The sequence below is a fragment of the Diadema antillarum genome, unplaced genomic scaffold (genome assembly GCF_040938485.1).
Source record: "Diadema antillarum isolate AM-2024a unplaced genomic scaffold, OU_Dant_1.0 scf00000063, whole genome shotgun sequence".
NCBI classification, from domain to species: domain Eukaryota; kingdom Metazoa; phylum Echinodermata; class Echinoidea; order Diadematoida; family Diadematidae; genus Diadema; species Diadema antillarum.
The window spans coordinates 4,583,396-4,611,128 of record NW_027270952.1 but is presented as its reverse complement, the minus strand read 5'-3'; the positions used below and the strand labels follow the sequence as shown (position 1 = coordinate 4,611,128).

Here is a 27,733-nt window from a genome sequence, read left to right as displayed (position 1 = left end):
CAATCATCCCAGAAAGACATCTAGAGGAGGTGGTATCTGCGTCCTGTATAGGTCTGCTGCGCGTTGTGTTGTCAATGACACACACAAATTTATGTCTTTTGAACTGCTAGATTTCACGATTCATCTCACTTCTTCATCTACTGTTCGGGTTTATTGCATTTATCGCCCACCCCATTCCTCTCGTCACACCTTTACCAGCAACGACTTTCTTGATGAGTTTTTAACTCTCCTCGAGAGTGCTGCTGTTGATGCTCATCCAACCATTCTTCTTGGTGACTTTAATATACATGTAGATGATTCTGCTGATAGTTTCGCTCAGTCTTTTCTCAATGCCGTTGAAGCCTTTGGATTTCATCAACATGTTAAGGGTGCCACTCACCAAGCAGGCCACACACTTGATTTAGTCTTTAGTAGGAAATCTGAAGATATTATTTCCCATATCACTGTATTGCCATCTTTGCCATCTGATCACTCCGCCATTCTTTCCGCCATTAATCTTAAAGGCCCACCAAATCCTAGAAGGAAAGTAAGCTTTAGAAAGCTTCGCAATATTGACACCAACTCTTTCCGCCAGGATATTAAACAGGCTTTATTGACTTCCCAGTGTACGTCTTGTCCTACAGAAGCAATTTCAATGTATAATGACATGCTGAGTAATCTGTTGGACAAGCATGCCCCTGTTAAAACCGTGACTGTGACAATTAGACCCAATGCCCCTTGGTTCTCTGATGAGATTAGGGAGGCCAGGAGGCGTCGGCGTCGTGCTGAACGTCGCATGTTGAAGTCCGGCATGCAGACTGACATGGACCTGTATCGTCAAGAATGTGAGCTGTACTACAGTCTGATTACTGATGCAAAGTCCCAGTACCTGAGAAAAGAGATCGCCAATGCTGACTCGAAACGACTATTCAACTTCGTGAAGAAACTGTCCACCCCTTCTGACTCTTCTATTTATCCTGAACACTCATCTGATTCAGAACTGGCGCACAGGTTCAGTATATTCTTCATGAAGAAAATCGATGATATTGTGTCTTCCTTTGTATCTGACGTGAACCATTTGGAGTTATCCGTCCAGGCTCCTGAGAACTCTTTGAACTGCAACCTGAGCGAGTTTAATCCAGTCACTGATGAACAGCTTCGACGTCTCATCATGCTATCTCCACCAAAATCTTGCAGTCTGGACCCTCTTCCAACTTGGCTGCTCAAAGAGTGCCTTGATGAGCTGCTTCCGGTTCTAAAAAACATCATTAACACATCATTGTCATCAGGTATAGTTCCAATACCTTTCAAGACATCTCGTTTCCCCTCTGTTGAAGAAACCGAACCTAGATCCCGATGTCCTGAGCAATTACCGACCAATTGCCAATCTGCCATTTGTGAGTAAGCTTCTTGAAAGGATTGTGTCTACACAGTTAATGTCTTATGTTGACAGTAATCATCTGCTTCCCACAAACCAGTCAGCATACCGCAACCTCCACTCAACAGAAACTTCCTTGTTGAAAGTGCTCAACGATCTCCTTCTTGCTGTCGACAAGGGCAATGAGGCTGCTCTTCTTCTTCTTGACTATTCGGCTGCGTTTGACACGCTCGACCACACGTTGCTACTACAACGACTTAGTAATGACTATTCCATCACAGGCACTGCCATCCAATGGATCAAGTCATATCTTCAAGATCGCACACAGTCTGGTCACGTCCTAGTCCTATCAGCTGTGGAGTTCCGCAAGGATCCGTTGCCGGCCCCCTTCTTTTTCTCCTCTATACAGGTCCACTCACCAGAATCATCAATTGTCATCATGGAGTCAACTACGCTATGTATGCTGACGACACTCAAATTTACATAACTATGTCACCTGGCGATAGGATTGCTGCTGTTAATTCACTGAGAGAATGTCTCAACGACATCAAAGCCTGGTCCACTGCCAACAGACTCCGTCTGAATGAAGACAAGTCTGAACTCATCCATTTCTCATCACAGTTTAGGAGCACAGTTCCTCTACCAGATCTAACTACTCGGGATGGGATTATTAAGGTCTCTGACTGTGTTAGAGACCTTGGCTTTACTTTGGACAAACACTTAACTCTTAAACACCATATCACAAACATTTGTAAGTCTGCATCATGGGGTATTTTCAAAATAGGGAAGATCAGGCGTCTGCTTGATCAATCATCAGCTGAGCGGCTCGTCCATGCCTTCGTCTCCTCCTATCTGGACTACTGCAACTCCCTCCTTGCCGGCCTCCCTCTTTCTCACATATCCCCTCTCCAACGTATCCAAAATTCAGCCGCTAGATTAGTCTCCCTTAGTAGGAGACATGACCATATATCTCCTGTTCTCCGCTCACTCCATTGGCTTCCAGTACATTCCCGTATTACTTTCAAAATCCTACTTCTGACGTACAAAATCACACGTAATCTTGCACCCATATATCTTCAAAACCTAGTCTCTCTCCGCTCCTCCTCTTCTGCCAGACCCCTCCGTTCATCTTCCTCTCTCCAATTACTTCATGGCCCACGTACAAAAACCCGTTATGGTGACCGAGCCTTCTCTTCCATTGCTCCCACTCTTTGGAATAAACTCCCTCTTTATATTCAGAATGCCTCATCTGTCGAATCATTTAAAATTCTTCTTAAAACTCACCTGTTTAATCAGCTGTAATTTTTTTTTTTTTTTTTTCTGGAGGCGCACACAGTTATCAATTGTTGTACCATTGTATCACATGTATTTTTCTTTTCTTTTCTTTCTTCTTTTGTTACTGTTAACATTAATTTTGTTAATGTTATTGTGTTTTCAAGTCTATTTGTATGAGTAGCAAAGTGCGCTTAGAAACGTCAGTATGAAGCGCCATATAAATGCAATTATTATTATTATTACAGCGCTGGGTCTGTACGTCCTCTGCACCAAGTGCATATCTTCCTATCCCTGTTCACGCCGCAGCGCGCCAGTGCTCGCAGTGCGCTGCATAGTTGCGTGCTGTTGCAATTGCTGAGCGACAATGCACCGATTTCGATCCGCGAGAGGGAATTCGACAGACCTACTGGAGGGAGCTCATCAAGTTAGATAGCTTGTGTAGTTGTTTCGTCAGTATGAGTAAGACAGACGTATGAATAACGAAATGCATATAGTATCAAAACGTTCAGTGTTAGAGTACCTACTAATTATCAACAAAGCGTGTTTTTCTGAGCAGTCATCACGTAACCGTCTCGGCGTCTGCTGCGTTGCTACCATACGTACTGTGTACTAGCTATAGGCACATAAAGCCGTAGCCTAGCCCAGTCTAGTCGCTGCCGCCCGGCGTCTGGTCGCGCTAGCAGCTAGACGCGATGTACCCTAGGCGCTGCCTGTGTGTGTAGCGTATGGATGGATCGGGGAAAATGTATCATTTTGATCTGTGCATGCACGAATGCACTTAGCCTACATGTGATACTTTCTGCGCGTTTTAGGGTGAAACTTTTTAATATGTTCCTCAAACTGGGTTTGCTATAATTGTCTGAGAGTGCAGGTACACATATTTGGGGAATTGAGGATTTTTACTTGACTTCTGACCGACCCTGTTATAAGTTTATGCATTGAGTAATTTTCAAGGTATGAAGAAAGAGTGTAATTACAGTACAAAATAGATTTTTTTTTTCATTTAAACCTGGTGTTTGACCTTTGACCCTTAACCTTTGACCTTTCAGCTGGAAATTTCACAGAGAATCTCCATTAGGTAATACATGTATATATTAAGTTTTAATAACTAATGCAAGCATTGCATTATATACTAGTATGTGAGGGAAACAGTAAAATTTTGAGGAGTTGACCTTGACCTTTGACCCCTGACCCCTAAATTCCCTAAATAAATCCTGCCAGTCAGTACATGCATATGTACCAAGTTCCATGAAGATACATTGAACCATTTGCGAGAAAAGTGAAATTGCAACATTTTCACCTAACCTTTGACCTTTTGACCTTTGACCTTATGACATGAAACTCTCTTTAGAGTCTTTACGCAGTAGTACATGTCTACACTAAGTTTCAATAAAATACCTTCAGGCATTGCATAGATATGGGGAAATAGCAACTTTTTAGCATTTGACCTTGACCTTATGACCTTTTACCTCTTGCCAATGTCACTAAAATCTCCTCAACTAATTGCCCTATCATACATCATCCTCGGACCAAGTTTGGTGAAAGTTGCTTCATCCAGTTTTGAGTTATCACATAAACAGATAAATTTTAGAATTTGACCTTGATCTTTGACCTTTGACCTCTGTCTGATTTCACTAAAAAACTAATCATGTAATTGTCCCATCATACATCATCGTCGGACAAAGTTTAGTGAAATTTGTTCGATCCAGTCTTGAGTTATCACGTAAACGGATACAATTTCATGATTTGACCTTGACCTTTGAACTTTCATCTTCGGCAGATTTCACCCAAAATCTAATCAAGTAATTGCCTCATCATACTTTATACTTGGACCAAGTTTGGTAAAATTCGAGTTAATATTTCTCAAGTTATCGTGTAAACGAATGCGGACGGACGTATGTGCGGACGTGCGGACGGACGTATGTGCGGACGTGCAGACGTATGGACGTACGGACAACCCGAAAACATAATGCCTCCGGCACCACTTCGTGGCAGAGGCATAAAAACCAATATTTTGTATTAGTGATGACAAGTTTAGATCTAATTAAGATTTTAACAGATATACTCAGATTGTTTTAGTTGTTAGACCTAAAGATGAAATGTGTGTCATATGTGTGTTTTGTTGTTGTTGTTGTTTTTAACACCTTGTCTAGTAGACTAGTAGTCCCTGACTAGGGCCTATAGGCCCTACGTATAGGTACCTTAGCACTCGACTTGACCAAGTTGATGAACAGATAATGAACTGCATGTCACAAAACAGATCCATGGATTGAAAATGGAGACAGCTCAGTTCCACTTCCAAGCTTCCCCATTCCGTCTATCAATGTTGTGCTACCATGACCATATATATGTGGCTCGGAACGCTGAACTTTGCGTAGTACGCACAGATTGTACAGTCGGCACGCGAGGCCGCCCAGCGCGGCCGTGGTGGGGAGCTGTCGGGTATCCGTACGTACCACACTCTAGCTCGATCTACTCGCAGCTGCTCAGCTCAGCTAGCTCAGCTCACCACTCGTGTGTGCGCTTCTACGCTCTTAGTTACATCACTGCCAACCTGCGTGAGGATACGCACAAACACAAATGAGGAACATCCTTATATGGTAGAAACACTGGTGATCCCTGGTGTGCTGCTGACGACCCATTGGCATTGGCGGAGTTAATATCTTTCTGTTTATTATCTCAATATCTCATCTCATAATGTCTTTTCAACTATAGATTTTAATACATTTCTTGAGAAGGTGAGATCAAAGTTCACATTTTTGAGTGTAAGTATACTATGGATAAAATTTGTAGAAGTGCAGTCCACTCTCAGTATCCATTTAAATTCATTGGTGATCGAAATCAAGGTTTCATTTGTGGGTTAAGTGGCACTATGAATGCCTTGAAGAAGTTCCAGGTAAATCTTGATGCACAGATCTGACAAAAAATATCAACCTTTCATGTGCTCGGAAGGAAGAAAAGATAACAAGAGGAAAAAGCAGCAGAATAAGAAGAAAAATATATTAGATGATTTTATTGATGCATGTAAACTGCTATTTGTTCTTTTCTTTCTCCCAGTGAAATGAAAGTTTCACTTGGATCACACACACACACACACACACACACACACACACACACACACAAAGGCACATTTTCACTTGCTGTATAAGAAATGCAGTTTGAAAGTAAAACTTTCCACCTGCTTCTTCACTCTCATTGACTCATGTACCTATATGAATGACAAAGCCCCAGGTATTTCAATCAACAAATCTACAGTGTAAACAATGTCATCAAAATTTTGGATTGTAATGTCATTTACCTAGACTTGCCCAGATGTTGACAAGTCTGGCCCCATAGACCATCTCAGACAAAGTCTGAGCTTCCAAAACAGAAGCTTCTACAGAGGAGCTCTGCAACATACTGCAAAATGATGCAGTACATGACAACACCATTAAAATCTCGTTCAGCTGCAGAGTCAAAAGCCTTAGCTTCAAATGAATTCCTTCAACACACAAATGAATACTTTCAGATCATATCTTTGTTTATTTACTCACAAGTTCATCCAAGTTGTCCAAATTCATATTTTGCTTGAAATTTCATCAAAGCCAATTTGACTAAATCGGGTTCCCAATAAATGAAAATAAAGTGCATACATTGTGTAAATGACTTTGCAAACACATAAAAATGACATGATTGCATGAGAGGCACACACATGCCTGTTGACTATATATGTGTACACTTGTATACACTTCTTTGTTTATCTACTCACAGATTTATGTAACATATAATTAAAAATTCTAAGATGATTTCCAAATCAATTTTTCAATGACGCAAATTTGAATAAAAGAAAGTAGTGAGGAAACATGGAAATGTGCATGAATGAGTAAATGAATACACTGAGAAGTGATGCATCTTGCTGCAAGAGAATTGTACTACCTGGCACTCATGTCAAAGGTCTATTTCAATGATGTACAGCTGTAGTTGGTCAATAATGACATTGCCAACTTGACACAAAAACTAGATGTATGGTGCATGGTCGAGTTGCAAATTTAAAGTTCTGCCACGAAACTAAATTTACTAGAACTAAGCTCTTCTTTTCTTTTACAATGTATTGATACATAATATATCTCATTTAAATCCCCCCAAAAAACCCTGCAGTACTTGAATTAATAAAAGTATATCAGCTGTTACATTACATCGTAATCATGAAAGTAACACCCATTTGAAAGCATAGAATTTCATATCAATTTTGCACTTGGGGACTGGAGTGCTTTAAATTTGGCCATACTTAATTTCAAATGAGACTGAAATTCTCTAGCGTTTATGGCATACGATGACACTACTATACAATTGTATATTCACCCATAGGATTATATCCTGCCTGGCTCCAACTGGCAACTATGCTGCACAATGCAAACCCTCACCCATCAATGTGCTAGTGCATGTCACACATAAATAATTTATGCACCCACCCGCACACACACTCATACACACCTCCACATACACGGTGCAATATAATTCCTCAAGCCCAGAATGGGCAACTCATTGTGAACTGAAGGCTACCTAGACTGCTGTATACGCCATATATTTTGCGGGTCTAAATTTTTGTGATCAGGAATTCCCAACGATTTCGCGAGTGGTTAAATTCATGATCGTGGAGTCTTGCACTGAACGGAGAAGTGTACACGTGTACATGACATCCACATCGGGATCAGAGTCAATATTTTCGCGTGTCTTTAATTTTGCCAATGGCTGCTGACTCGCGAAATTCGAGCAAATAAAAACCTCACGAAATATTCGGCCTATATAGTATATAAAGGGGCGCCGTGAGTGATTATATCAGAACACAACAAGAGAATAGAACAGAGACAAGGAACAAAAAGAAGATGGACAATTTCTTACACTTTGTGACACGTTTCTTCCAGGTTCTTGTTTCCTTAAGACATCATTCACCAGAGGTCATCCTAAGTGCCACCTTATTATCATGTTTCATGAAGCATACATAATCACACCACAGAAGTTTATTCAAAGTGCCCAGCACAACAGGTGGCACATTGGGCAAGACTTGTTTACAAGCATAACATCACCCCTAGACAGGTTGAAACTTTTTTTTGGGCAAGACACAGACCAATAGTGAGTGCATGAGAAGCACAGGCAATCAAATGGCTGTGCAGCAGCTGAATAATTTTGTCTTTCTTGTGTTGTTACCAAGAAGAAGAAAAAAAAAAGAACAAAAAAAAATCCTGAATGAGGTTCATCTGATTGGTGAATTCTTTTTAGGAATACATGTACACTCTTTTTATCACAATCATGAAAGTTATTTCATACCTTAGTGAGTACTTTTGCCACCAACTGGTGGCTTCTTCAGACTGTGTCGTAGATGGCAGTGACGCTGGACGTTAGAGAATGGTATCATATGCCAGAGAATATACTGGCCTGAGTCTCTATACCACAGTCCATGTAGTGAGAGAATGGAAGAATACAGAGGGAAAGTTGGCCCATCAGCATGATTATCTCTCGTTCAACATATGATGCAAGCATGAGGAGGTATTTCGAGTCAGCTTACAACTGAAACGCCCTTTCAAATCAAAACATGCAAAGGACATTATCGTGAAAGCACAACAAGATCTGATATATGCGAAAGGACTAGGATCATTGTATTCAAGGAATCAAACAGTAATGTGAGTCAGTTCAAATTAAGTAGAACCATTTGTGGATGATGGGCATTTTGACCGCATTACAGATCTTGTTAAAAGATTGCGTGAACAGAAATTGATTACTACTAAAGAGAGACGCATTCAGAAGTTGGATAGATTACCGGTAATGAATCAGAGGAGAGGAGAAATCCTTTTCCATTGATTTATCAGGATCCCAGCTGAAAAAAGATGGGTTATCAATAAATCTAGCAATACTCTCACGAAGTCAGAAACTTCGATACTTGCTAAGGAATTCAACTTCACAGTCACACTGGAGAACATCCCTTTGAAGATCATAATTGCAACTGAGCAGGCAACCAAGCTTAAAAGTAGAAGAGTTCTGACACAAAGCTGTCCGTGTGATACATCAGAGCAGACCTCCTAATATAATCCTAACCTTACATCTGATGAGAAATCAGTGCTGAGTTTGAAGTTGCCACTGCTGTCAAGCCCCATAAAACCATCAGAAGCCCACTCATCCACCGAAAAGACAAATGAAAAGTAAACGAGATAGCAATGACTGTACAGCTGCATACGTCAGGAGACAGGCAGACAATTTGGTATAAGACAAGAGGAGCATAAAGAGGAACTCAAACACATCAGCCAAACCCCTTTCACTGGATCTAGAGAAAACAATTGACAAACAACATTATTCTCAAATCAGCCATTGGGAATATGTTGCTATCAATAACCCTTCCATCCAATGGAAGGAGAGTCTTATTCTTGCCAGAGAAGATCACCAACCATCAAGATGGATAAGGGACGCAATTAACATCAGGAAACCTCTAACACAATGAACAGAGACTTGGGCCAATATAATCTTTCGCATGTACTGTGTAGGATACCATTCTCTTACATCCAGCGTCACACCGCCATCTACGACACAGTCTGAAGAATCCACCTGTTGGAGGCTAAAGTACTTACTAAGGTATGAAATAACTTACATGATAGTGAAAAAAGATCATATTTCTCTCTCTCTATTCTCTCTCTCATTCTTCACTGTCTCCAGATTTAATCCTTGTCAATGCACAATATAATATCTGTAACAGTCACACTCCATAATGGCCCATGGCCATGACTCCACCACACCAACCAATCTCAATCTAGCTTATCAAATGAGGTGCTTGGTATAGCACTTACACTTACAGAGGACTGAGTTTTGATTACTAGTAGTAAATTTACTGCCAGAGTCTCAATACACACTGTACGGGTACGTCTTGGTCTGCATGGTCTGTAAGGTTTAATGTCTACGCTATGACTCCCTACTCTAGAGATAACTTGTTGGCAATCATGCACTTCAGGGTCCTATAGTACTGGTACTTCATTCCCCGTATGCCAAGGTGATATCCCATGAACCACCATGCACTGAGCAGCTGGCGAGCTTCTCTTGTTGTATGGAACACTGTTTGACAAGTTATAAGGTCACTAAAGCCCACCTCACACTGCAATTTTGATACATGCAACACTGCACGATATCATGTACCTTTGCTCTCCGCTGCAGGATTATCGAGCTTTACATTTACAATGTTGCATCACAAAAAATTGCCAAAATCATGACGTAAAGTGTGAGGAAGTCTGCCAGTGCTATGCAATAGCTTCCATTTTTGCTACAAGCCACAATAATAACGTGAATATTTTTGTGCCGTGAGCCTTCATCTATCTACCGCCACTGCATCACAATTCGTGCAAACCACCCATGCAGCAGGCGAGGTTTGCATGTGTGTGTGTGTGTGTACACGCGTAGTGCCTGCCTACAAATCGGTAACTGTGTAGAGCTCTAGATGGTAACAGACTGATGGATGGGTATAAGATATTTGTGAATTTTTTTTTCATTATTTCACATTATAATTTCGCTAATTGGTTACTTAGTGATCCCTGCTTGAGAAACAATGCAGTATCCACTCACCTGTCATTAATCATTTCAATTCAAAATCACAAATGAAGGACAAAAGTTGCATAGCATTGTGTGCTATGTATAGCATTCTGACTGCTGTCTCTACTCAATCATGCTGCGCAGGGAAGGGCACTATTTAGAGCAATGGTGTGGCATACCATACGTGCTTTCATTATGGCACACACACAGAAGCACTACACTGCGCTCCTTGTACACAGTTATACTGTGGGAGCGCCCTGAGTCAACAGAGTGCTGTCTCTGTACGATGAAAGACAAATGCAAATTTTCGCCCCCCCTTTAAGTTACGTATTTCACCAGCAAAAGGCTTACTGTTATACTATACAAATGTTTCCTATCTAATTCATTCCTACCGTTCACTTACTCATTTCCAGACTAATCCCAAGGTCTAGAAAAGACGTTTTTCTACGAGTCCATCTCCATTCTCCTTGTTTTTTCCTTCGCTTTTCGAAACAACCTTTGCATGGCACATTGCGCACTGGCGATGTAAATAGGCATGAAAGGCGCAATGTTTTTTAGCCTTTGGACAAGGCCCTTTTGCTCTCATGATGTCGCGCTCATCTGATCTGGGATCACTTCTTCACTCGCCCAGAAAGCAACACAATACAGCGAGAAGGGCCTTGTCAAAAGGCTACACAGCACTCCAGCTGACTGTTGTCAGCGTCCTGGTCACGGACGCCGGACGTGTCCACCTCTAGCTCCGAACTTGGAATCTCTATTATTTGGATAATTTTGATATTTTGGACTCACTTTGCATATTTTGGGCCATAATTGAGGCATATGGAATATACGCGTTTCTAGAAGCACACCGCCGAAAAGTTTTAAGGTAAGCAATCATCCGGATTTTTGCACTTCGCAACAATATAGATATAACTCAACTTTCCTGCCAATTGGAGTCTTGTGAAACCAAGGCGGCGGCTGCCGCCTCACAAGATTACGATAGAGCTGTAGACCCCAAAGGGGCTTTGGACCCCAAGGGGGCTGACAGCGACACTAGCTATGATAAAGTTCATGAAGAAGATTACACAGTTGTTTCAGGCAGGCGTAAGAAACAAAAGTACAGAGAAGGCTCAAGTACAGTGGAAGAGATAAGCACCAGAAGGGACTCTTTGTCAAATTCCAACTAGAAATATCACTTAAGGTGATTAATACCCCCGCCCCGTGACGACAGTCTTACCCAAGGAATGATCTTTCCTTGATCTTCTGCCATTTAAATGCCGTTACCATGGCAACGCAGCTTCCGACACGTCCGAAAAATATGTCTTGCACATCTTCCCACCAAGACTATTGTGTGTGCCACATTTCATAAGCTTTTGTCAAAAACTGAGGAAGTACAATGTAGTTCAATCCACAAGATCTTTCCTTGATCTTCCGCCATTAATATGCCGTTACCATGGCAACGCAGCTTCCGACACATCCAAAAAATATGTCTTGCACATCTTCCCACCAAGACCAATGTATGTGCCACATTTCAGGAGCTTCAGTCGAATACAGAGGAAGTAGTTCAATCCGCAAGATCTTTCCTTGATCTTCTGCCATTTATATGCCGTTACCATGGCAACGCAGCTTCCGACACGTCCGAAAAATATGTCTTCCACATCTTCCCACCAAGATCAAGGTGTGTGCCACATTTCATAAGCTTTGGTCAAAAAACTGAGGAAGTAGTTAAATCCGCAAGATCTTTCCTTGATCTTCTGCCATTAATATGCCGTTACCATGGCAACGTACTTTCGGGTACTGTCAAAAAATGCGTCTTGCACATCTACAACCAAAGGCACACATCTGTACCAAGTTTCATGGAAATTGGGCAAAAACTGAGGAAGTAGTTTGCAACACAAAATTTTCCATCATTTTGGCTCATAATATGTGAACTGTTACCATGGCAACATACTTTTTGTCACTGTCAAGAAATGTGTCATGCTGACCTATATCCTAAGACAAACATTCAATATGAATTCCATGAGAATTGGAAGAACACTGATGAAGCAGTTTTGCCATGAAGCATTTTGCCCTATATTTTACCAATAACATGCCGTTACCATGGCAACGCACTTTTTGCCACTGCGGAAATATGTGTCTTGCACATTATCATATTCAGATGAACATCTGTACCTAATTTCATAAAAATTGATCAAAAACTGTGGGAGGAGTTCGCGACGCAAGATTTGTACCCATTTTTGCCCATAATATGCCGTTACCATGGCAACGTACTTTTGGGTACTGTCAAAAAATACGTCTTGCACATCTACAACCCAAGGCACACATCTGTGCCAAGTTTTATGGGAATCGGTTGAAAACTGAGGAAGTAGTTCGCGACGCAAGATTTGCAACGGACCGACCGCCCGACCGCCCGACCGACCGCCCGACCGACCGACACCGACCGTCCGCTGATTCCTATATACCCCCTTCAAGCTTCGTTTGGCGGGGGGTATAAAGATTCCGAAACTGATTATGACAATTACGAAAACGTCTTTCGTACACCGAAAGCAAATCCTCCAGAATCACCCCCATCGAACCTTCCAAATCTCTTCGCAACATAAGTTTACTGGTAATCGCCAAATCAATCCAAAATGCGACAGGAAGCCCGCCAGAATTCATGAAAAGTATGAACGCAGGAATCTTTGCTAAATGCCTCAACGAAAAACAACTCAGACAAATTTCCGATATTCAGCAAATCGGTAATGTCCCAGTCAAAACACAATTTAAGCATCAGAGCACCGAAGGAGTTATCTCAGGGGTACCCATAGAAATGGGAGAGGTCAAGATCAAGTCAGAACTACAGGGAAGCCAAGTTCAAAAAAATTTTATGAGTGAGATTTTCAAGACTCGGCATCTCGGCATGCTAATGTGGCGCGCGAGCGAGGGTGTGGGAGGGGTTCCCCCCCACCCCGTGGCCTCCCACGTTAGGGACAGAGCTACACGTACCAAGTCTCACGCATTCTGAGTGAGACTCAAGCATTTAGGGGTCGTCTCACGATCTCACGCATGGCACCCTTTTTCTCACGCATCGGGCAAAGTCTACAATTTGGGCCGATAATAAGGAGCATAGCTCAAAAGATTAAAGTGATATTTACAATTGAAGGTATATTTTCCTTTTGTCTTTCAAAATAATCTAAAAAATAGTCACTTAAGTATGTACCTGATCGCACCATTAAGAGCTAAAATATTGAAAAAAAATTCCTTAGTAACCCTACCATGGGGGGCCGGGGGGGGGGGGGGGGGGGGGGGTACACCTCCCACACCCTCACTTGCGCGCACATTGGCTCGCCGAGATGCAGAGTCATGAAAATCTCACTCATAAAATTGTTTTGAACTTGGCATCCCTGTAGGGAGCTTTTTCAATTTTTAGCTCTTAATGGTGTGATCAGGTGCATACTTAAGTGACTATTTTTTACTTATTTTGAAAGACAAAAGGAAATATACCTTCATTTGCAACTATCACTTTAATCTTTTGAGCTATGCTCATTATTATAGGCCCAAGTTGCAGACTTCGCCCAATGCGTGAGAAAAATGGGTGCCATGCGTGAGATCGTGAGATGGCCCCTATATGCTTGAGTCTCACGCAGAATGCGTGAGACTTGGTAGCTCTGGAACTAAACTAGAAATGTCGCTATGGTGCTGGTATGCCTCCGCCATAATGCATGGTTCTCCTAATAGGTCTACAGCACAATGTCTTGACAATGTGTGATGACAGTTTAAATAACATAATTGGCAAAATATTAAAATGACAGGTTTGTCACAAATGTGTTGAATGTTCACTTTCCTTGAGCTAGGTTTAATTGGATGAATGGCTATACTGTCTAAGAGTGCAGGCATTTGTGGATTTGAGGATTTGTACCTGACTTTTGACCCTTTCATAAGTTTAAGGAAGAAGTGAAATTTACCACTTTCACTTGACCTTTGAACTTTTGACAAGAAACTTCCACAATAATCTCTATTTGGGAATACATGCATACTGGTACATGTACACTAACGTTTCAACAAAAATCCTGCAGGCATTGCATAGATAAGAGGGAAATAGTGACATTTTGATGAGTTGACCTTGACCTTTGACCCATGACCCCTAAATTCCCTAGATGATCACTGCCAATTAGTACATGCATATGTACTAAGTTCCATTTAAGATAACTTAAAAGATTTGCAAGATATGGAGAAAAAGTAAAATTCTAGCATTTTCACTTGACCTTTGAACTCTGATCTCATGACCCAAAACTCTCTCAGGTGAATCTTTATTTGGTAGTTCATGTATACGCTTAAGTTTCAAGAAAATACCTTCAGGCATTGCATAGATATGGGGGAAATTAGTGTGATTTTGACCTTTGACCTCGATCATGTGCACCCAAAAGTTGATAGGCACAACTTCGCCCACTCAAACATACACATGTCAAGTTTCATTAGGATACCTCAAAGCGTTTTTTAGTTACGCTCTCCACAAAAATTGATTACGGATGGAAGGACGGACAGAAGGACGGACGGACAACCCGAAAACATAATGCCTCCGGTGACACTTCGTGGCGGAGGCATGAAGACAAAAAGTGATCAATGCAAAGAGAATAACTAGGAAAACCTACAACCAGGAAAAGAAAGATAAGTACTCTCTACACCCCAACCCGCAGTGTCATTCTAACATTTGACTCAAAACAAATCCCTGAAGAGGTAATCCTCTGTTTCCAATCATTTAATGTTAAACAGTGGATTCCACCGGTTGTAAGATGCTTTAAGTGTCAGCGTCACGTCATACGGCAGCCAACTGCCGTTCAAAGATTCGATGCGTCAGATGTGGGGAATCTCACTCTTTTGAGGAATGTCCCAGAAAAGAAAATCCCAAATGTGTTAACTGTGGCAACGACCACTCGGCGGCTTACAATGGATGTAAGATGATAAAGAGAGCGAAAGAAATACAAAAGTTTAAGACGGTACATAGTTTGTCACACGCTGAGGCCGCAAGAACGTATTGGGCAAAAGAAGAACAAACAAAAGAAAGGACACAGGAAACTCCTCTTCCCAATCGAGTGAGCTACTGTATACGCTATATATTTCGCGGGGGTTTTATTTTTGCGAATTTCGCGAGTCGGGAGCTATTCGCAAAATTAACAACACGTGAAAATATTACCTTCCAAAATGAATCCCTTGCCTTGATGATACGAATATTTCAGTACTAGCATATTCCATGTCACGGCTTACCAAACAGACCATACTGGCTATTAAAGCTTGTTTACGTGCATTACGCAGTATTTATTGATTTAGTTAAAGTATATGATAGACTGTGGCCCAAAGCCGTCCTAGTCAAACTGTGGAACGCAAACATTCGCGGGAATTTGCTACATTTTATAGCAAACATGCTGTCAAAGCGCACCTTTCAGGTGCGTGTGGGCAATGCACTATCTGAAACAATGGAGATGGTTAACGGATTACCACAAGGAAGCCCTTTCAGCCCCATTTTGTTCAACCTGATGCTCAGGGATATTCCAGTTAGGCCCAAACCTAAAGTCCTATTATACGCCCACGATTGCGTAATATGGCAATCAGGCAATGACATCACAGAGGTTACCACATGCTTACAAGGATACTTGAATATATACTTAATGAGTGGTTCAAAAGATGGGGCATGCTCATCTCATCCCAAAAACAGTTCCAATACTGTTTTCACGATCAAACAAAGAAGAGCCCCCTCTACTCTATCTAGACCAACAACCACTTATTCAGAGAAAAGAACACCGATATCTCGGAGTTATTTTAGACAAGAGGTTAACATGGAAATCTATACAAGACTTAGCATGTAGAAGTAAAAAGAAAATAAATAATCCTTAAATGTTTGGCATATGTAAAATGGAGTGGCGGAACAAAGGATTTGATAACAGTATATAAATCCCTTATTCTTTCTTTACTGGGTTATGCATGCGAAGCATACGACTCGGCATCTGATTTTGTCAAAAATATACTCAACTCAGTTCAATATCAGGCTTTGTCAATTTGTTTGGGTAGCAAAGTCGGAACCTCCCTGAGAACTCTCCAAAGAGAGTCAGGAGAGATGCCCTTAGATATACGGAGAAAATTGCTGAGTGCAAGGTATATCAAAAGAATTGAAACCACTCCCGACCACCCTTCTCTGGAAGATGTCAGGGACTGTTGGCAATATAGATTTTATGATAACAAAACTTGTTCAAGTAACTCCTTTGGAAACAGGGTAATGCAGTTGAAAGAGGAAGTCTACCTCGATATGCCTGTTGAGCCGGTAACACCTTTAACTATCCCACTTTGGCATATCCCCAAAGTGAATGTCTCAAATGAGTTAAGTAGGTTAATATCGAAGTCAGATAATCCAATGTTTCAAAATCAAATGAGTTTAGAAATTACACAAAAGAAGTGGAGTCACTACTTGCATGTATACATAACGGATCCAGAAGTCAAACAGGCATAGTGGGAGCTGCTTTTTTCGCTCCCTATTACAAATATATTGAATCGAAAAGACTGCAGGATTTCACGTCATCATATAGGTCGGAACTTGCTGCAATTCTTATGGCATTAACCTGGTTGAGACAACTTAGTAATGTGTATACAGGAGTTGTAATTTTCACTGACAGATTAAGTGCTCTCCGGGCCCTTGAAACATGTGAATTTGAGGATGCTTTTGTGAAAGAAATACACATTCTTTCGATGGGACTTGCTATTCAGGGGTATGATAGTGCATTTTCAATGGGTGCCCGGCCTCTGTGGCATCACGGGCAATGAGACAGCAGATAAAGCGGCAAAAACAGCCCTACAAGAGAAACATATCGGAATCAATAATGGACTCAATAAGATGGAAGTTAAATATGTTTTAAGTAGTCATTTTAATAAGTGGCAAAAAAGATGGGAAGAAACACAGTCCCCTTTAAAAGAAGTACAGAAGTATGTATTTGGAAAATATGAATGCAGATTAAAAAACAGGGAAGAACAAATCCTTATTCATCAAGTCCGTATGGGTAATATTGGACTGAATTATGATAAGTGGAAAGTAAATTTGCATGAAACAGTCAACTGCCCCCACTGCCCAGAAAAGGAAAATTTAAGTCATTTTTTTCTTGTATATGATTGTCTGAAATATTTGATAGAGAGAGCCATGTTGATCGCAGACATTGGAGGCAAAGATCAACGGGATATAAGGAAAGTACTATCCACAGAAAATGTTAACTATTCGAAGGCATTAATTTCATATGTGAAGAGAACAAGAAGGTTTTCCAAAAGACTTATATAAGTCTTATAGAGTTATGCAGGTAATTATCTTTTTGAGTTTTGTTTAATTTAGATTTGCACACTGCACAATCGGATGTTTGCTTGTTACATAATGTAAAATTTTGAATTACATGTATTTGTAAATTATAGGTTTATTTATTGGAAAGTACATATGAAATAATTATTTTTGATGTTTATATATCGCATTCTGGAGTCTGCTTGTGCACCATATAAATGCGTTGGGCAGAGGGTCCCGAGTGCGGCAAATGAGGGATCTAGGTCTGTGTGCGCGACCGAGGAGCCTTTTTTTTCTTTTTCTTTTTTGAGAACTTAAATAATGATATTATAAAGATAAAGGCGCAAATATTCTTATCTGAATGACGCGCCTCAAATACAACAACTACACAGCACTCGGGACAGCCGTGTGGCTCAATCGCTTAGCTAGCGCAGGCGCACAGGTTTCAAATCTGTCAAATGGAGAAATTGTCATTCTCACCAGGGGTGGATCCAGGAATTCTGTAAGGGGGGGGGGGGGCATGACTGATATTTCTGGTGCCACTTCCGGGTTTAATTTCCATTTTTTTTCTTTTTATTTCTTTTGTTTTTAACGAAAAATAAAGGGGGGGGGGGGCCTGCGCCGGTTGCGCCCCCCTCTGGATCCGCCACTGCTCACAGTTCCTCTTGACTGAATCATTTAAACTAAAAGTCATGAATTTTGACAGGAAGAGAAGTCCTATGTAGTAATAAGTATTAGAGGAACCAAATGTTCCCAGGTACCAGGTACGTGTTGTCAACAATTGGACTAGACATTCTAGTATTTCTACATCGGTATGTATTCAAATTGAAGCAATTTTTAGTGCTTAAGTGGGATTTTAGGGGCGATACTACGCCGTATAGACCCCCAAAATCCTACCATTCCCACCCTATTAAAGTGCAAAGCGGTCAGGCTGGTCGCAGTTTAATACATCGACATTAATACACACACTGAATCCCAATGCCAAGCGAAATCCCACACACAAGATACATGCACACACGTGTCGGTACTGGAACACACCGATAATATATCTACAGTAGGGCCCTAAGTAGACAGAAAGATCCGTCTGTCCGGAGGAGTCTTTTATTTTTTTGACGTTATCGCTCTCCTCCGTCAGGAAGGGATCCGTGAAGCCAGACGCACATGCAGTCTCTGCGGAACATTTCCCCGACGTCCCGACGACCAGATAAACTTTTACAGACCGATATCTTTCGGTCAAGGCCCTAAAGTGCAGGATTGCCAACATGTCATCTCCGAGTCTGATGAGTGATGCATGACTAGCGCTAGCCCGACCAGACGCCACTGGGCTGTGTAGAACCTATGGCGGACACGCAGCGCGCGGTGGGGACTATATCACGATTATGCCAATTTATATCCACGACCACGTAAATTTATTCCATATTGCACATATCAAAAGTCGTTAGTAAGCAAACGGTCAATGAAAGGGCAAGCTTATCGTCAAGATTCTCGGTGAAAAGAGCGAGGCGGGATCCCACCTGTTTGGATCTCCCAGCACCAAGGTGCTAGGTGAAAACGTAGACGAATCGCGATTTTAGAAATAACATGAATACAAGTATACGGGACTACTCTCCTAAGTGAGAAACGCCTACTACCACCACCGACTAGCATAGTATCGGGAGAGATCAAAATGCTTCGCCGTTACCACATATTTCTTTGATGATGTGTGACAACATGTGTCTTCAACATAGATTAGATTGACAGCTGCTACAAAACGCATATCATAATCATACCTCTGGAGTCTAATCGCCTAAAAACAGAGCCGTACGACGTTACAGACGTTGTCGTTCCTCATTAGTCATGTGGCTATGGGATATGGGTGCATAGAATTCTAAAATTAGAAGTATCAGTCACCTGACACTGCCGTGCCTGACGAACAGAAAAGACACTAAAACAAGAAACGGCAGCATCTTAACAACTGCCTTTTTATGAGAACATTTTGTATTTTTGATTTGGAACTAGGGCCTATAAGGGCAGAGATGGCGATGCAACTCAGAATGATACTACCGGTAGACCTACCTGTCATTAAGGCACAGGGAACAGTACTTTCAAAGGCACCGAGAACCATGATTTTGACCACAAACTGGAAATTCTAATATTATGCAAAAACATTTGTTCGATATAGTGCCGCGCGGGTCTCCGATCTATCCTTTTCTCAATTTGTATGATTGTATAGTCTTTCACTTAAAAAAACAAAACGGGAGATTTCATCTGGTACTGGTGTATCAGGCCTTGCAGATATGGGGCCTTGCTTCCACTCACAAAAATAGTAGGTCTATTACTAGCAAGGAGGTACTAGGCGAGCCTAGTACCTTCTTGTTACTAGTAAATATACCAGGGCCGGCGGAACGGCTGCGGGGACCGGGGGGGGGGGGGGGGGGGGGCTTTTTTTTCAAATATTACTCCGAAAGTGGTAGTAGAAAAAAGAATTGAATGAAAGTAGAAAGAAACCTTTGAGCGCGGTAAGGCGGTTAGGCCTTTGTTTTTGTTTTGTTTTTTATAGTAGGGCGGACGTCCACTTGGGCGCGGACAAGCCCAGGAAGGGTTGCGGAAGCAAATTCTGTCATTTCGGCATCCTGTCCGCGTCAGACGCGGTATAAGTGTGTGAATCGGCTTGTCCTGGGACATTCATAGGAATGTCCGCGGACTGTCCGCGGACTACTCCGGAAGAGCGCGAAATACCTCGGAATATGCTAATCGTAGCCGGGCAGCGCGGAAACATCTAGGATTACATCAGGAATGAACGCGGACAATCAGGATGCCTTTCGGACAACATAAGTTAGGCATGCGGACAACTGATGCGGACAATACCAGGAAAATGGAAAGGTATAAATTTGGCGCTGACTTTGACTTTTCCTCATTTGACTGCTAGCCGTCATTGATGCTCCTTGTTGTGCTTCCACAGTAGCTGCTGATATTATATTGATATGATTGGTCAATATTATTTTACAAATGTGACCACCAAAAGTCGAAGAATAGGACTGTCTGCATGTCGGGTGACGACTCATTTTTTTTTTTTTTTATTTGTCTCACCTGGGAGAACAATCTTTTCTCTGCACTAGGTGAGGGCTTCAAAACTTCTTCACAGAATTTTGATCTTTGACTTCTTTGACCTTTGCCCTTGATTTTTGACCTATATTGTACATTTTGCTACAAAATGCTACTTCCGGCGGGGACATATATTATGCACCACGTAATTTCTACTTTTCCCTGTTAGTTTTGAGCAGATTTCTTACAAGTGAAGGATGGAGTGGTGGTGATTGGGTGTTAACTTTAGTTTTAGTTGTCCTTCACTAATTGACATTAATTCCAGTTTCACCTCATTTGCATAACAATAGAAATGTTGAGATATTTGAATTTGGGCCTTCACAGAATTACTCATACCCTTATGAAAACACTGTCATTGTCATTGATTTATTCATTTGTGCAACTTTTAAGAGTCATTTTGCTTTGCCATTGGGTTTGTGCAGGTCTTCAAAAGACATTCAATTGGTCCACGTTCTGTTAAAGGGGACCTCCAGTACTCCAGTAACTTGAGGTTTCAGAGTGTCCATGCCGTCATGTGATCTCTATAGCTATACAATGCATATTAGATATTCATTCAATACCTTGGAAATAGTTTGTCTACCCCAAAACATCAACAGTAAATCCTGTGACCATTACTTGTAAATACCGTACCAGACTATTTTGTGTCTCTGCTGGAGGAGAGGCTCTTTTCTGGTTATTGTCCATGGAATCCTGAACACTGAAATGCTTCAAGGAGTTTGTCTCAGTATAAGTTGGATCTATTCCTGCCCAAGATGCACTTGGAATGTCTGATGTGATATTCAGGTCATTGTCACTCTTTAGCATCTCTCTATGGCAAATAAGGTGACAAATTTGATGTCCGAACACATCTTCTGCTCTGTACTGAACAAAACGCACACCTTGGATGTATGCTGTTTAAGCCGTTCCTGACTCTTGACTACCTCATATCACTACAGACATGTCTTTAAAGGTCTTTCATCTTTGCTGGGAGATGCAGTGTACTACTGCTAACCAATTAGCCTGTTCAGTGAGAAAGGAATGTGAATACCCTTTGTCATAAGTGTCTGTCATTTCGATATCAACTACTGTTTCAAGAATGGACAGTTTCACATTGTGACGAATCTCTTTAGATGTGTCTAGAGCTCTATAAAGGGTGAAGCTTTTTATGACTACATTGGAACAATGCCATCCCAAAGATCACAATCAAAGCTATCCAGAACAAGCTCAAGGATAATAGAGTCAGACTATTGGGAGAAGACTTCAACAAGGATGTCATTAGAGCAATGCCTTCAAGGAGAACAGCCAGTTCAGAGTCACGTGGCCTAACCCTGGTGCAAAATATGTGGGTTTGATGTTGAAAGTAATGTTTATGGGGCATTTACAGCAAATGTACTCCAATGTATAATCAATTTCTACATTCTTGAAGCAATCTTAAATATGAGTTGGGAACTAGATATCACATGTTGCCATGGACACTCTAAAATCTTTTGCTAATGGAGGTCCTCTTGGCAGAAAGAACAACAACTGCATTGGTGGAGACCTATACAAACTCAGTGACCAAACACAAGAATACTTCCCTGTCTGTCCTCTGAAAAAATCTAATGACATTGACAGTGTGTTTTAAGGGTATGAATAATTCCGTAAAGGCCCAAATCTAAATATCGTAACGTTTCTATTGTTATGCAAATAAGGTGAAACTTGAATTAATGTCAATTTATAGAGGACAAATATGAGTAAAAAGTTAACACCCAATCACCATCACTCCATCCTTCATTTGTAAGAAATCTGCTCAAAACTAAAAATTTCCGAGGGGTATGAATAGTTTTGTTGTTAACTGTATGTGTTTGAGGGGGATATGATTTGAAAAAAAACACACACACAAACAAACAAATTAATGTTACAACAGAAGACGCAGAAGTCACATGATGCAACAGTATCAGTAATACGTTACTAACAAGTAAAGACATTGAAGGAAACGACTGAGGTTATGATTTAAATGGATGTGGACGCAATTTTTTATTTTTTTTTTTTTTTTAGCATGTCATGGTGGCATAAATGCATAATTTAGAATGTGGAATGATAAGAAATTTAGAAATTTATCGGAGACGTTAAGACCAGGCGTCCACTAGGGCGCGGACAAGACGCGGACAAGCCCCGGAATGCAAATTTGGTATTCCGCACTCCTTCGGGAACCTGTCCGCACGTTCCTGAACGTGTCCGCTCACTGTCCTAAACATGTCCGGGCGTTTCCGCACCTTCGGGAGAGAGAAAAATTTCCACGTCCAAATTTTGATCGAGACCAAAATTTGGACGCGGAAATGAACTTCCTGACACCTTCGGCGACTTGTCCTGACGATGTCCTGAGGATGTCCCGCTTGTCCGGAACCCTTCCGCTCCTTCCGCACACGCTCCGGAAAGAATCCCGCGGTGTGGGGAAGCTTCCCGAATGAAAGCGGAAGACACCAGGAATGTTTTAGGACAGCGCGGAGCCGATGCGGATCTATATATGCAAGTGTCCGGAACCGATGTGGAAATTTTGTGATCCAGACACGAAAATGTCAACACTTTCCGCGAGCGTCATGCCAATGAAACGCAAAATAAGCAAGAAGGGAGGCGAGGCCCCCATGCAAATATCCCCATCACAGGCACATCTTTCGTCTAGTGATGAAAAACAGGTAAATCTAAGGAATTTCCGGTCCCAGAAGGCAAAGAAGAAGGTCGTAGAGACTGTGCCAAAAGCAACCAGAAAGAAGTGAAATCAGCCCCCTAACTTCCGAGTAAGTTTGTTTTGATTTGATCGTTTCAGAAATTATTTTTCATCTGTGTGACTTTTCTGTTTCATATTACTTACTATAGTACATTTTCCTTTATGTTGTTTTCGTATTTTATTTGCAAACAAACTAGGTTGCCCTATGTGACAGCCCAGCTGAAAAATCACAAAAGTAGGTGGAAGTACACTCAGAAAAAAAAAGCATATAATTTTGGGCTAAATGTTAATGTATTATATAAACATGAACAAGTTGTTATTCATACGTAAATGCTTTCTAATGATGCAACATATTAGAACAAAAGACAAATTCATCACACTACAAAGCATGAATTCAATTGCAAAGATATACCTGTGATCTCATTACAATGTAATATCTTTGAAGCCCAAAATAAGAATGAAAGCTAAAGATGATGGAGGAAAATGAAGAATTTTCTGTCACTTCAAAATTCAAGTGAAATGAGAGAAAAAGCAATAAATCATGAACTCGAAAAAGTGTTAAATTTCTGTCTTTCTTTTGTTTTTTTGCCGAGTGTATATATTTAAGTACACATTAAGCATCACAAATCATTTCAGAAATATTCTTTACCTTAATGATTTTCGTAGTTGTTATTACCTAATAATTTTTTCTTCTTTTTGTTTTAGTTACAAATAAACTCGATTGTCTAATTTGACAGCCCAGCTGAACCCCCCCCCCCCTAAAAAAAAGTAAATTAAAGTAGGTTAAAAATATTTCCCCATTTTTACACTTCATTGACAATAGGCTAGTAAGCTCTAAGCGTGAAAAAAAAATTCTCGGACTTGAAAATGTTCAAAAGTGATCAAAATAAGAGAGGGTTAGAGATGCACAAGGGTAAATGAGAGAAAGAAAAAAAATTAATGATTAGGATCATTTTGGCATGCTCTACAGAAGTATCAGACAAAACATGCATATCACGATGGATAAAGCACAGGTCTAAAAAAAGGGAATAAAGAATATATATATATATATATATATATATATATACCTCATATATATAAGTAACAAAACTGCAACAAAGTTCATGCTGTATTCACCAACGGTTTATTTCTTGTGAAGAAATAAACCGTTGGTGAATACAGCATGAATTTACAAAGTTCATGCTGTATTCACCAACGGTTTATTTCTGGTGAAGAAATAAATCGTTGGTGAATACAGCATGAACTTTGTTGCAGTTTTGTTACTTATCTTTTTATCTTGCCCACACGTGGACTACCTTATCAACATGATTATATATACATATATACATATATATATATGTATATACATTTACATTTTTATGTATATTATATATATATATATATATATATATATATGTATACAATGTATATATATGGTTCAAAAAGTTTGCGAATATCATCCATGTGACTGTAGGTAGAGAAAAAATTGTTCTCCCAGATGAGACAAATTAAAAAAAAAAAAAATGAGTCGCCAGCCGACATGCAGACGATCCTATTCTTCGACTTTTGGTGGTCACATTTATCAAATAATATTGACCAATCGTATTAATATAATATCAGCCGCTACTGCGGAAGCACAACAAGGAGCATCAGTGACGGCTAGCAGTCAAATGAGGAAAAGTCAAAGTCAGCGCCAAATTTATACCTTTCCATTTTCCTGATATTGTCCGCAGTTTGTCCGCATACCTAACTTGTGTTGTCCGGAAGGCATCCTGATTGTCCGCGTTCATTCCTGGTGTAATCCTAGATGTTTCCGCGCTGCCCGGCTACGATTAGCATATTCCGAGCTATTTCGCGCTCTTCCGGAGTGATTCCTAGGAATGTCCGCAGTCAGTCCGCGGACAGTCCTAGGAATGTCCCAGGACAAGCCGATTCACAAAGTTATTCCGCGTCTGTCGCGGACAGGATGCCGAAATAACAAAATTTGCTTCCGCAACCCTTCCGGGGCTTGTGAAGAGAATTAAAGTTCAGGAGCCGCATTCCAGCAGGGGCTTTCAAACCAAGCGGCGTGAACATGGTGACGACAAGCTGCCAAGCTAGTGGAAAGTCTTGTAGAGCGCGACAGGTCTATCACCCTGCAGAGTTCCTGGCCAGGTACCCTGACGGAGTACAAATATTTTTTTTTTTTTTTTTTTTTGGGGGGGGGGGGGGGGGCAAGAAGTATGCTGTATTAGTATACAACGTATGTCGGTACTGCTCGAGAGATATTGATTTGGATTTCATTTGAAAGAAAATAGTGTGATTGCTTGTTTTTATATCCGTCTTCAGATAAAGAAAAAAAAACACATACAACACACACACACACGCACACACACAAGTGGCATATACATTGCATATACGTACAGTATAAAAAACGGGGATTGCAATAATTTTTTTGAGTACTGTATGAGGAAAGTTGTAGGCATCACGCTGACGAGAAGGATAATTATGAAATGTGTTATCTTGGTAACATTTCCGAGAAAATTTATGGTAGTTGGCCTGTTGAATATTGAAACATGAACATGCCAATGTTGTAATCAGATAATCCAGTTATTTTCAAAGTTTTGTTATTCATAAAAAGTTCATTCACTTGAGACGAATATTCCGTATGATTCACAATTGTGTTGGCATCTTTTTGCATAAAAAAGAGTGAACCGATTTGAATTTTAGTAGCATTTCACCAAGCAAGAATCCCATAATTGAGATACTTGAGGAGCAATCAATGTAGAATATACTTTGGAGAATAATGCTAAGAATATGATATTGTACCCCCGCATGCACAAAGTGCATAAGGGGGTATATGGGTCATTCTTCGCTAAGTGTATATTTTCGGCATTACAAATTATTGAAAGAAAAAGTGTCTCAGAAATGGAAAATCACGATGAATGTTGACTTCATTTAATACGGGCGCAATCTTTATGAAGTGTTTCCCCACTTAAAATAACTTTCAATTTTTAGTGCTGCAGTAACAAATATATGCAAAATGTGACGTGACGGAGATGACATTTGGTAATATAATATGGCATAAACAAATTTAAGGATAGAGATTTAATGCAACTGAACAAAAAATAATAGCAGTGGTTAAAGGACTTCCAGTATGATAAACTCCATGCATTTTTACTATCACTTTACTGTTATTTTGTACTAAAGAAAAAACTCCATCAACGTCATCTCCGTCACTTTTCGTGACGGAGATAACGGGTTTAACAATTAAAGGGAAGCAGTCCTGAGATTTTCACTGTAATGATAATTAAGAAGAGTAAAAAACATAACCTTCCACCAGTTTATACGCGTGGAAATGAAAAACTGTCTCCGTACGCGATTTTTGAAAAAATAATTCCTGCAAGCGATCGTGTAAGAGCCGGCAAAAAGATGGTAGGTCATGCATGCCCTACTCATTAAGTTGACAGCCGTGCCTCTAAAAACCAATTCAAGTGTTGAAATGATTAGTTGCAATTTTATCATATAATGTGAAAGTTTGTGGTTTTATTATTTCAAACAAAATATTTCAAGCTTAGATATATATAATTCATGAAAAATTGATATTGTTAACATAAATTTATATGTATTTTTAAACCAAATATACCATGAACTTGACATCAAACAGGCACGGTCCTTTTCTAGCTTCCGTCCGTGTTGCATACTTCTTAGCGTAGAAACCACTCTCGCGCGCGAATTCTTACCATACTAATGTAAACAGTACTCCGTCTAGCTGATTTTGCCGAAGATAACCTGTGCATGAGAGAGTCGAATTCTTCAAAGAAAATATTGTTTGTATCTCAATATTTCTGTCAGTAGTCAGATATCGCCTTTCCTCGACGTGAGCCGGGAAGGGTAAACACAGGGGGTCGTAGGGATATGATTTCGCTCCACTTTGCCGTGCATGTCCAGTCGGCACTTGCAGCAGCTAGCTCAGTGGCACTGTACTGCAGTCCAACCCCGGCTGCAGCCCCACAGTAAATGAAACATAGCTAGCCACTTTCCTTACCTCTCTACACTTTTTCCCCTCGGTTCTCTTCGAAGTCGATGCTCGAGGAGTTTCTGTTTTATAACTCATGTGAGCAAACGGTCGGGATTGCATCTGGCTTCAGGAGTTTTCTCAGTTTATAACCGAGGGCCACAGACTGCCGGTCCACGTAAAAACATCGCTTCTCAAATGGTCCACGCACAGGGAGGTAGGTCACAACACGATATCAAGATTTTGTAGGCCCTAAGTTTCTTATGTTCGGCATCGTTGTACCGAGATTTCCCAGCTATACAACTCACCTTTCACGATACTTTTGTGGGTCTGGGACGGAAATAAAGATTTTCCTGGGTAACTTTCTGCATGATTCGAGCAAAATAACTGATGTAAGACCAGAGGCCTGACCAGACGACGCTGAATGCGGTCACCCCTATAGTGTACTAGCAGGCCTGTAGCTGTGTAGAACCGTTTCTACATACAATCTGTATGCCCGTACCGTACTAGAACATGCATGAGCGGCGACAGGGCAGC

The 27,733-nt window shown here is 40.8% G+C and overlaps 1 protein-coding gene across 3 annotated transcripts in view; it reads right to left on the bottom strand.

The window, feature by feature from the left end:
- Positions 1-19,558, bottom strand: part of LOC139716229 (ras-related protein Rab-9A-like) — a 29,690-nt gene extending 10,132 nt beyond the window's left edge. The window contains exon 1 of one of the 3 annotated variants that reach the window (XM_071627795.1): positions 19,506-19,558. The gene's annotated coding sequence lies outside the window, so the exon portion shown is untranslated. Of the gene's footprint in view, positions 1-7,939; positions 8,579-19,219; positions 19,265-19,505 lie in introns of those variants that run through there. The other 2 variants (XM_071627793.1, XM_071627794.1) reach the window with 2 other exon arrangements.
- Positions 19,559-27,733: the final 8,175 nt, after the last annotated feature.